Source organism: Macaca nemestrina, chromosome X, assembly GCF_043159975.1.
Source record: "Macaca nemestrina isolate mMacNem1 chromosome X, mMacNem.hap1, whole genome shotgun sequence".
Lineage (NCBI taxonomy): Eukaryota > Metazoa > Chordata > Mammalia > Primates > Cercopithecidae > Macaca > Macaca nemestrina.
In genome coordinates, this window is record NC_092145.1 from 32,937,285 (window position 1) to 32,949,902 (window position 12,618).

A 12,618-nucleotide genomic window follows, 5' to 3' on the forward strand; every position below is an offset into this window, starting at 1 on the left:
GCTTCCTTTTTTAGAAAAGCTGAATATATTAACATTGACAGGATAATATAGATACTGTGTCCTTTGTGATTTTTACATTGGATGCTACATTTTTAAAAATGCAAAATAACAAAAGGAGGAATGGAATTCCCAACAATCCATTGCATGGTTAAAATGCATTACATGGTAAGGTAGTCTTTTTCAAAAATAAGTCAGCGTTGGTTCAGTATTGAGAAAATGCTTCAGTGGTTTTATAAAATTGAAAGTAGCACGTTCCTAATCTAGTGAAAGTGAACTTTCAAATATGTCTCATTTTCTCCTGAAATTATGCACAGAACCTGGGACAATGGCAAGCAACTTACCCAAGCATATTTCTATGGTAGCTCAGATTTCCTATTTTTCTGCCTCACACCAAAGCAGTACAAATGGCACACTTGCAAAGTTGGAATGGTGCCCATGTCCACTCAGCATCAAATGCAATTGGTTGCTGTTGAGCAGGAACTAGGAGGCTTACATTGCTCATAAGAACAGTGCCAGTCACTCAATTGGAACTACCCTTTAGGCCCAGATGGGTGAAGCAGATTATTTTTCCTTAAAGGGTAAAGGGAATGATGAACATATTTCTTGCTATCTCTTGCAGCCCCAGAGTGAAAATCATCTGTGAGGAAGGTCACAAATACCAATACAAACTTTTCCTTTTGGTTCATATTATACATTCTAGGATTATGTTCCAAGAAATGTTACCAACAATAACAATCAAGGGCTTGTGTTCCAGAGTGACACCATGATTTGGAAGAGGAATTCAGGTGGGTTTTTTGATAGTTTATAGGTAATGATTGCTGTGGTGCCCAGGTATGAAGATATTTGATTATATCAGTCCTAAAGCTGATCTTTTGAAAGATTTTGACAGCTTGTTGAATTCTTTTAACCAAGTCCAAATTTCTTAGTTTTCTATTGCTACTATAACAAACTGCCACAAACTTACTGGCTTACAACACTAATGTATTATCTTACAGTTCTGAAGGAAAGAAGTCTTTGAAGTCAAGGCATCCATAATGCTATGTTACTTTTAAAACTCTGGGAGAGAATCTGCTTCCTTGCCTTTTCATTCTTCTAGAGGTCACCTGCATACCTTTGCTTATAGTCCCTTCCTCCATTTCCAAAGCACATTACTTCAACCTCTGTTTTTGTAGTCACATCTCATTTTTCTGTTTTTGACCTTCTTGACTCCCTTTTCTAAGGACCCTTGTAATCACTTGGGGCCCAACTGAATAATGCAGGATAATCTACCCATCTCAAAATCTTTAAGTTAATCACATCTGAAAAAATGCCTTTTGCCATGTAGGGTAACATATTTATATGGCTTAGGACGTAGACATCTTTGATGGGCCATTATTCTGTCTACCATGCCAATCTATCTGTAATAATACAATGCTTTACACTTACAGTTAAGGCACTTGCGTCCATGAGGCCAAAACTGCTTGCCTGATGTTCATAAGTACCATTCTTATAAGTATATAATAAGATTATCAAGGGTTTACCATTTAATCCTAATAACTATATTAGGTAGAAATTATTATAATCCTCATTATGAAGATGCAGTTGTGGAGCTCAGAGAAATTAATAAACTTTTCTAAGTTCACAGAGCTAGTGAGTGTCAAAGCTAGGACTCAAATCCAGGTGTTACTCTAAAGCCCATGAAATTTCTTTTTTTTTTTTTTTGAGACGGAGTCTTGCTCTGTCACCCAGGCTGGAGTGCAGTGGCCGGATCTCAGCTCACTGCAAGCTCCGCCTCCTGGGTTCACGCCATTCTCCTGCCTCAGCCTCTTGAGTAGCTGGGACTACAGGCGCCCGCCACCTCGCCCGGCTAGTTTTTTTGTATTTTTTAGTAGAGACGGGATTTCACCGTGTTAGCCAGGATGGTCTCAATCTCCTGACCTCGTGATCCGCCCGTCTCGGCCTCCCAAAGTGCTGGGATTCCAGGCTTGAGCCACTGTGCCCGGCCTGCCCATGAAATTTCTAGTTCTTTACTCTGCCTTATTAGTTTTTTGTTGAGTTTATTTGCTTCGCTTTCTGGCCATAGTATATACCTAAACCTTGTCCATTAATACCACAATTGGGTTGCTTTGGGCCACATGTGGCTAAGTCAGGGCAAATTCAACATTGCCACTGCAAGTACAATTCAATTCAAGAAACATTTATTGAGAATCAATATATGCTCTACCCAGTGCAAGGCCCATGCCTCACTAATGGTGATGACTCATTTGAGCCATATTGATATGTTATATTACTGCCAGAGAATTAGGCTGCAGCCAAACTATTCCATGGTTATCTCTCAGGATGAAAGGGAACAGATACCTCTTGAGCAGTTCAGTATAAAGGCCATGCCTTGCCACTGGGAAATTGTCAAGTTTTATAAGCTCCTTTAACACTGAAATCCATCTACCTCCAGGAGATAAGAGATAGTTTTCTGCATTTTTTAACCGTTCAAAAGATAGTCCCTAAGATAAGTAGTGTCCCTGGGCTTATGAAGGTAGAAATACAGCTGTGGACCATTGCAGGCTGGTTTACCCAAAGTTAACATGACTATATTTGAAATTTTTCCTTCTACATTTCTGTTAATATTATATGACTTTATCTTTTCAGGGATAGTGGAAAGTCAAACCCAAAGATGATGCTAAGGTGACATTAATCTGATTGTTATGTTGGCCAATGAATGCATTACTCTTTCAGAAGCCACCCTTTAAGCAATCCATCTCAGGCTTTGTAACTCCCCCACATTTCATACACCGCCTTGCCCAGATGCTCTATATCCTTTTATACTCTAAGCTCAAACTGATTGCTCTTGTGTCTCAGTGCCCCATGAAGCTTTATTTTTTATAGGTCTAATAAACATTTATCATTATTAAAATATAGAACTTTGTTATCCCTCCAAAATAATGATTTTACCTGTTAAAGGATCAATGGAGAGTATATTAGTCAGGGTTCCCTAGAGGGACAGAACTAATAGGATGGATATATATATATAACAAGGTCCCACAATAGACTGTCCCAAGCTTGAGGAGCAAGGAGAGCCAGTCCAAGTCTCAAAACTGAAGAACTTGGAGTCTGATGTTTGAGGGCAGGAAGCATCCAGCACCGGAGAAAGATGTAGGTTAGGACACTAGGCCAGTCTCGCCTCTTCACGTTTTTCTGCCTGCTTTATATTCGCTGGCAGCTGATTAGATTGTGCCCACCAGATTAAGGGTGGGTCTGCCTTCCCCAGCCCACTGACTCAAATGTTAATCTCCTTTGGCAACACCCACATGGACACACCCAGGATCAATACTCTGCATCCTTTAATCCAATCAAGTTGACATTCAGTATTATCCATCACAGAGAGGGGAGTGGGGAGAGAGAGAGAGAGAAAGAGAGAGATTGAGATTGAGATTGAGATTGAGATTGAGATTGATTAAGATTCAAATATCTCACTCCTGGAATTTTTTTTTCCTTTCCTCCTGAATCTGCTCCTTTATCAGAACTTCTTATTTTGCCATATTCTCTTAATATTCCAAATACAGAGTAGACTCAAGAGCTGCTTTTTCTCCATTTATCAAAAGTTACCTAGATAAACTATTGATTTTTGGTTTAGTTTTACACTTTTAAAAATGTTAATATGTGTCAGGCATTTTGCTAGGTTCTAGAGAGACAAAAGAAATCAGACAAATCTCATAACCTGGCGGAGCTTTTAGATTAAGAAGAAATAGATATAGTAACAGAATGTTTTGGTGTGTCTCAGTATAGACAAATACACATAAAGCTATGGAAGATTAGAATTCTTGATAAGCTAACTTATTTTGCTGGATGTATACACTGTCATTGGGCAAAAAATTGGCTTACCGCCTTTCTTTTCCAGGTGTGTGGTCCCACCCTGATTCAAACTTGGATCAACTTAATCTCAGACTGTATTACAATAGTCTCCCAGCTAATTTTCATGTTTCTTCTCTAGTGTTTTAATTTCCCTACTATCCATTGGCCCTTTCCATCCTCTACACTGAACAGATTAATCTTTATGAATTAAATAAAATATTTATTTGAAAAAATCATTAACTATCTCTCCACTTACCTCTCCCAGTTCTGAAATCTTCATTGACTTTCTACTGCTTTCAAGATAAAATATACAGCCCTTCATCTGGCATTTAGTACTCTCCATAATGCAGTCTTCATCCATGGGCTCAGCCCCATCTCCTATAATTTCTGCCATAACCAACTTTCTACTCAAATTAAATCTGTGTGTAATTGCTCAAGCTTTCAGATATATTCTGCCTCTGTAATTTGCTCACATGACTCTTGTCAGAATGTTTTCATCTATCTAATCCCTAGGCAGAACTAAGTCTCACTCTTCCCTCAAGAACTAGCTCAAGTCCCATATCCTCTATAGATCCTTCCTAGTCCACCACATCCCTCTGTGATCATGGCTTTCTCCAACAGACTTCAGTCACCTAGCCTTTATCATTTGCATATGTAATCCTCTCCTGCACTTACTCATCATGTACAATTCCAGTCTCTCTTACTGGGCAATAATCCTGTTACGGACAGGGACTCTATATTGTGCCCTTAGTATCTCCAGAGTTTAATTAGCTCGGAAGATTTTTATGATGATTGTAATGAGTCAGCCATTGGTATATTTATATGAAAATAGAACTCTTTGGAATCCCTTATTTTTACCGTGTATGGAGGGGCCACACACATTGCTTACATGAAAGGCCAAGATGAAAGCTTTCTTATGGATAAAATTAAACCAAAAGTATGAGCCCAAATGCTTATAGGGTCCAGGGAGAGAACATGATTAGGCTGGAGATAAACCAATATTTATTTAACAAACCTTTACACAGTGCTTATATTACACAGTCTGCTTAGCATTATTTTAATTGCTCTGCGAGTTTTAACAGATTTAACTCTCACTGAAACCCGACCATTATTATCCTCATTTTAGAGGTAAGAAAACCATTATACAGAGATTAAGTCATTTTCCCAGGGTTATGTGGCTAGTAGGTGATAGGTACTGAATTTTAACTCATACACTCTGACTTCTAGACTCTGTATTCTTAATAACTGCATGGAGCTGAATTTTCAAAAGAAAATGGTATGTATGATGGTGTACTGGAGAGTGTATAACTTAAAGGACATTTAAATTTATTTAAAAGGAAATCATGAGCCAAAATAAACAGGTCTGTGGGCCAGATCAGCCAAAGTACTCTGAGTTTGCAATCCCTGGACTGAATTAAACAATGACAGGCAAAAGTTTATTCTTCTATCCTTAGTAACACCACTTATATTACAGGGCAGCAGGAAGCATTTCTGATTTTATCCTCTTTACCTTGACATAAGTCACATGCCCATTATGGGGATTTGTCAAAGAAAAGGAGATATCAGTGTTCAGTGTCATCACTTTATATGTTTAGGTTTGCAGATACAACTTGCCAGAGATTTATGAACCTTTCAAAGGAACTAATGGCTCCCCTGCATTTGCTCCCATAGCATTTTTTTATACCTTTACCAAGGTATTTATCAAATGTCACTCCCTTTTTGAAATGAAGAATTTTCACTTTTTCTTAGTGTAAAAGATCATCCAAATGCTTACTTACAGATTTTAACAGCTTCTAACAATTTTGAAGTGTATTGATTTAAAATATATTTAGCAAGTTTCTATTAGTGTCTAACTTGAACATTTTGCTTTCTAATACAGAACATATTCTTTTATAGTGCCTCTAGATATAAATTCAGACTTTTACCAGTCCAGAACTTTAAAAAGTAACATACATTAATCTGCATCTTTGACATGTTTACAGCTCTATTTCAATGTTTGTTTTGATTGGGTTCAAAGAAATAAATGCAAACATGGCATACATTTGAAATTTCTACATAGCTTAACAAATACAGGAAGTAGAAAACTTCAGTCACAAACTCAAATGTAAAAGAGTGTAGTGTTATTTATTTCTCTTCAACTGAAATTCACCTAGCTTTTAACCTGCATTTTAACTTTCTGCAATAAACTTAGTCCTACAATATAATATAACTTAAGTATTTCTGATTTTAAACTCAGTGCATTATGATTCTCACTGCTCAACTCTTCCTTCTTCCCTTCTCTTCTGGGCATTCTAATTTCCTTTGGGTCTGAATGTCAATCTGCTATTCTTATTGACTTTATAAGATTATTCTGCTACACAAGGAAATAAAAATCACCTGTAATCCTAAATCCCAGGAAAATGTTAATAATATTTTAGGACATTTCTTTTTTTTCTGTGCATACAGATCTGCATAGAAACACATGAAATATATGTTTCTCTGTGTGTATAGGTAGGCTCTTTATTTTTTTGGCCCATATATCTTTAGATATTCTCCAGAGAGGAAGAGATGAAAGGCAAATTTTCTGGGTGAATTATTGTCTCTTTGGCATATCTCCCCAAGGCCCCATAGACCATTCCTTGCCCTCCTGTGGGAGTGGGAGAGATTAGTCTATCTAATACCAGTTATTATCTTGCGACCCTCACAAGTAAACATCACAGAAATAAGTTCAAGCTGGTTTTTGCTCAAATCCTCTGGTGATTAATCCAAACCATACAGAGTGGTGCTGGTAGACAGTGGATTTAAAAATTGATTAGTGAGTCCCTGATTTTTCTCTCTTATCCTATCTATTTATTGAGGGTGTGTTCACTGCACTTTCTCATTTTCCCATGAGGATTTTTTCTCTAGTTCTGTGAAGAAGGATGCCTACTCTCTTTTCTTCATGCCACCCTCTTTTCTCTTCAGTTCATTTGTTCTTATTTCCTTTTATTATTTTATTTTCCTTTATCCTGAAGTCCCTGCTTCCCATTTTTTCTGTGCCTGTTATCATACCATCAGATATTTGCAAGTCCTACATCAATGTCAACTTTCTCTCCCCACTCCTTCCTTGTATACCATTGGTTTCCAGCATGGATTGTCAGGTAAAACTGCTTCTTCTTCCTGGTAGAAAGAGTGGGGAGTTCTGAGTCCTATAATTGGAAATGGGGATGTGTTAAGAATGTCAGGGTGATTCTCCACTCTGGATTACTGTCTGCTATTTAATATTTTTATATTCTTGAAGAAAACCTAAAATAAAAATAAACAAAAAAGTACATCTCACACAAGGAGAATTTCTTTTCTGCTAAAAATCCTTCATTGAACCATCATAAGACATTAATTGATTCCTTGCCAGCATAACCGTGACCTTATTATAGAAACAGTTTGTCCCCTTCTCAAGTTGGATTACATTGCACAGCCTTTTTCCATTAACTTGACATTACATGGCATCATTGAGCTATCCTTTTTATTCTTACAATCATATAGCAAACACTTTCTTTTGTGATTATTTTTGAAATATATTTTTTAAAATCATCACATTACTCCACCATGTTTATGCACCACAATATATTTAATTATTTCCCAATGTTTAATATTTAGGTTGTATCTATGTGTATTATAAAATTTCCAAAAATTATCTGGTATATCACTTGTGCATGTCTAATAATTTCCATAGAATGATTTCCTTAAAAGTAGAATTTTCGGCCAAAAGATAAAATGGGTTGCTTTTTATTAAAATAATTTACATGAAAAAGTAATTATAATTTTAAATTATAAAAGTAATACAAACCAGGCACTAAAAAAAGAGAAGGGTATAAAATAGAAACTATAAGTCACTTCTGTCATCTCACTCCTTAGAGATCATCATTTTATCAGGTTAATGTCTATTTTTAGTATGAACAATTTTAATACTCTTTTAAATATTGTCAGCTGGTATCCACAAAGGTCAACCATTTAAAAATCCCACTAGCAGTTGACAAAAGTGCTGATTTCACTATATACTCATTAACCTTATGGAATTCACATTTATTAATATTCAACATTTGATGAAGATTTAGAGTTTGAAAGTACCTTTTTTTACATTAACAATACTGGATATATGTATACTTATCATTTATACACACGTATTACAAATATTTGCTCCGTCTTGTAACTAAATTTTTTGATGTGTTTTTATGTAGTTTTTTCATTTTTTTGTAGTCATATTTATCAGCCTTTACCTTTGTGATTTATTTTTGCTTTTATATTTAAATGGTCTTCTTTTTCCCATGAGCAAATAAATGTTCACCTATATTTCCTCACAACCATTTAAAATTTGAAATTCTAATATAATTTTAATTATAATATATTGCAAACATAAGAAAAATATATAAGTTGAATATACTCAATATCTATGAACCAAACATAGATTTAACTGATGCTAACATTTTGCCATGTTTGTTAAATTTTTTTTGGCAAACAATTACAGCTATAGCTAAAGTCGCACCTCTATCCCTTTGCTCTCCCTTTCTCTGCTGAAATTTGCATAACTTTCCTGCATGTTTTTATATTTACTACATATATTTATAACCATAAGCACTACAAATTATTGTTTTGTGTGCTTTAACATTCTGCTAGATACAATCTGTTTCCAACAGATCTTTGTCATCTAATATTATACTTTTAAAATTTATCCAGATAGGTGCCTCTATTTCTAATCTATACATTTCTACTACCTTAGCACATGTAATTGTATAAATGTGGAGTTCTTTGTGAATTACTGGTTCATACCACTTATATATTTTTAAATTGTGTTGTTTTTTAAAAATTATGGATATTTGGAAAGCTCTTTATATTCTTGATCCAAATCCTTTGTGTGTTATATATGTAAAAAGTATCTGTTACAAATCTGTAATTTTTCTTTTAAATTTATAATTTGTGACATACCCAAGTTTTATTTTTGTTTTATTTTTTATTTTTTGAGACGAAGTTTCGCTCTTGTTGTCTAGGCCAGAGTGCAATGGGCATGATCTCGGTTCACCACAACCTCCATCTCCCGGGTTCAAGTGATTCTCCTGCCTCAGCCTCCCAAGTAGCTGGGATTACAGCCATGTGCCACCACGCCTGGCTAATTTTGTATTTTCAATAGAGACGGGGTTTCTTCATGTTGGTCAGACTGGTCTTGAACTTCCGACCTCAGGTGATGCACCCGCCTCAGCCTCCCAAAGTGCTAGGATTACAGGCATGAGCCATTGCACCTAGCCTATTTATTTCTTTTTTCAACTTTTATGTTAAGTTTAGGGGTATAAATGCAGGCTTGTTACATAGGTAAACTTGTGTAATGGGGGTTACACAGATTATTGCATCACCCAGGTATTAAGCCTACTACCTATTAGTTATTTTTCTTGATCATCTGCCCCCTCCCACCCTCCACCTTCTGAAAGGCCACAGTGTGTGTTGTTCCCTTCTATGTGTCCATATTCTCTCATCATTTAGCTTCCACTTATAAGTGAGAATATGCAGTATTTGGTTTTCTCTTCCTGTGTTGGTTTGCTAAGGATAATATCCTCCAGCTCCATGCATGTCCCTGCAAAGGACATGATCTCGTTTCTTTTTTATGTTTGCATAGTATTCCGTGGTGTATATGTACCACATTTGATTTATCCAGTTTATCATTGATGGGCATTTAGGTTGATTTCATGTCTTTGCTATTGTGGATAGTGCTGCAGTGAACATACTCATGCGGTGCCTTTATAATAGAAGGATTTCTATTCATTTGCATGTATACCCAATAATGGGATTGCTGAGTCAAATGGTAGTTCTGCTTATAGGTCTTTGAGGAATTGTCATACTGCTTTCCACAATGGTTGAACTAATTTATGCTCCCACCAAGACTGTATAAGCATTCTTTTTTGTTGTTTTTTTTATTTGACAACCTTGCCAGCATCTAGTATTTTTTGGCTTTTAAATAATAGCCCTTCTGACTGGAGTGAGGTGGAATCTCATTGTGGTTTTTATTTGAATTTCTCTAATGTTGAGCTTTTCTTTTCATATGCTTGTTGACTGCATGTATGTCTTGTTTTCAAAAGTATCTGTTCATATCCTTTGCCCACTTTTTAATGGGGTTGTTTCTTTCTTGTAAATTTGTTTAAGTTCCTTGTAGAAGGTGGGTATTAGGCCTTTGTCAGATGCATAGTTTGCAAAAATTTTCTCCCATTCTTTAGGTTGTCTGTTTATTCTGTTGTTTCTTTTGCTGTGTTCTTTAGTTTAATGAAATCCCATTTGTGAATTTTTCCTTTTTTTGCAATTGCTTTTGGCGCCTTCATCATGAAATCTTTGACTGTGCCTATGTCCTGAATGGTGGTCTTCTAGGGTTTTTATAGTTTGAGGTTTTACATTTAAGTTATAATCATACTTAAGTTTTAAATTTTAATACAGCTCTATTTATCCACTATATCCTTTATGATTTGTATTTTTTTTTTTTTTTGTAAAAAGAGTATCTTAATTCAATGGCATACAAATATTTTCCTTGCTCTAGAAATGTTCAAACTTGGATTATCAACTTTAGGTATTTGATTCACATGAAATTACTTCTGTGTATGGTGTGGGGTAGGGCTGTCTTTAAATAAATATCAAATGGGCACAGCACCATTTAAGTAATGATGTAGTAAGGGAACCTCTGCCATATGCTAAGTTGCCATATAAATACTCATCTTTTTCTAGGCTTTCTATTCTGTCCCATCATTTTATTTCTTTATTGCTGGCTCAAAACCTGCTTTTTAAGTCACTATACCTTTATGATGAATCTTTATGTCTGGTAGGGCAAGTTTTTTTATTATTATTTTTTGACATTTTTATTATTTTTAAGCCTTTGTTATCTCCAAATTAACTTAAGGTCAGTTGGCCCATTTCTATGAAATACCTTTTCAAAATTTTAATTGGAATTCTTTTGAATTTGTTGATAACGGGAACAACTGTGAACTTTAAAGTATTTTCTCTGTGTTAACAAACATGGTACATCTGTCTTTATGGTTTGTCTTTTATAGCATTATCGTCTGTGAATGATAGCAATTGTAGTTCTTCATGTTTAGTTCACAGGCCTTTAATTTATTTTTCTTTTCTTTTTTTTCCTACCAACTGGAACCTCTGCTATATGCTCAATAGAAGCAGCAATAGTGGTCATTCTTGTCATTTTCTCAACTTGAAAAGGAACACTGGATTTTCCATAATTTTTCACCATCTATGAGAAACTTTATTTGTTCGCATGTTTTTTCATTTCTTTTTAAAAAATTTTCCTTCAGGGGTACATGTGCAGGCTTGTTACATGTATATATTACATGATACTGAGGTTTGGGGTATGATTGATTCTGTCACCCAGGTAGTAAGCCTAGTCACCAGTAAATAGTTTTTCAGTTCTTGCCCCTCTTTTCTCTCCTATTTTGAATTCCCCAGTGTCTGTTGCTCCAATCTTTATGTTCATGTGTACCCAATGATTAACTCCTACTTATAAGTGAGAACATGTGATATTTGTTTTTCTTTCTCTACATTAATTCACTTAGGATAATGGTCTCCAGCTATATCCATGTTGCTGCAAAGGACATGATTTTGCTCTTTTTTATGGCTTCAGAGTATACCATGGTGTACATATACCATATTTTCTTTATGCAATCCATCTTTGATGGGCACCTGGGTTGATTCCATGTCTTTGCAGTTGTGAGTCATGCTGCAATAAACATACAAGTACATGTGTGTTTTTGGTAGAACTATTTATATTCCTTTGGGTATATACCCAATAATGAGATTGTATTTTAAACATTTTACCAGTAAGCACCTCATTTGCTGTGGGATATGGAATCAACCTAAATGCTCATCAATGGTAGACTGGATAAAGACAATGTGGCACATATACACCATAGAATATTATGTAGCCACAAAAAAGAGTGAGATCATGTCTTTGCAACAATATGGATAGAGCCAGAGGCCATTATCCTAAGCAAACTAACACAGAAACAGAAAACCAAATACTGCATGTTCTCACTTATGAGTGGGAGTTAAACATTGAGTACATATGGACATAAATAAGGGAACAATAGATACTGGAGCCTACTTGAAAGTGAAGGGTGGGAGGAGGGTTAGGATTGAAAAACTGTCCTGTACTATGCTTATTACATAGGTGATGAAATAATCTGTTCGTTAAACTCCCATGACACTTCATTTACCTATATAACAAACTTGCACATATGTATCTTTGAATCTAAAATAAAAGTTTAAAAAAGTGAAAAGTAAAAAAAAAATTCCTTTTTTTTTCTTCTTGCACTTTATTGGATTGTTTAAATTTCCTTTATTCTCAAGGATTTGGGGTCAACTTACGTGCCTATTGCCTAATGCTCTTTGCTCTGTCAGTACTTGCTTTCTCTTTCTTGAGAGTACTTATATGCATTTAAACAATTCTTGTTTCATTTTGTCCGTGAAATTAGTACACTATCTTGCTAGAAATGGAAGTCTGCAATTAATATTTTTAGTCCATATGGAATTTATCTTAGAGGGTCATATAAACTAAAAAATCCACTTCTAAAAATTTGCGAAGTTGCCAACCAACAGTTCCAGTGTCATTATTGAAAAATTCCTTCTTTCCTTATTAATTTGGAATGGTGCCTAATCATATACTCTTCTTCTATGGGTTAAGATCTACTTCTGAGACATCTATAATATCATGTAAATATGTTTGTCTATTCTTATATCTTATTCTAATGATTATAATTGTAGAATACATTTTAATGTCAGATAATGTAGCAG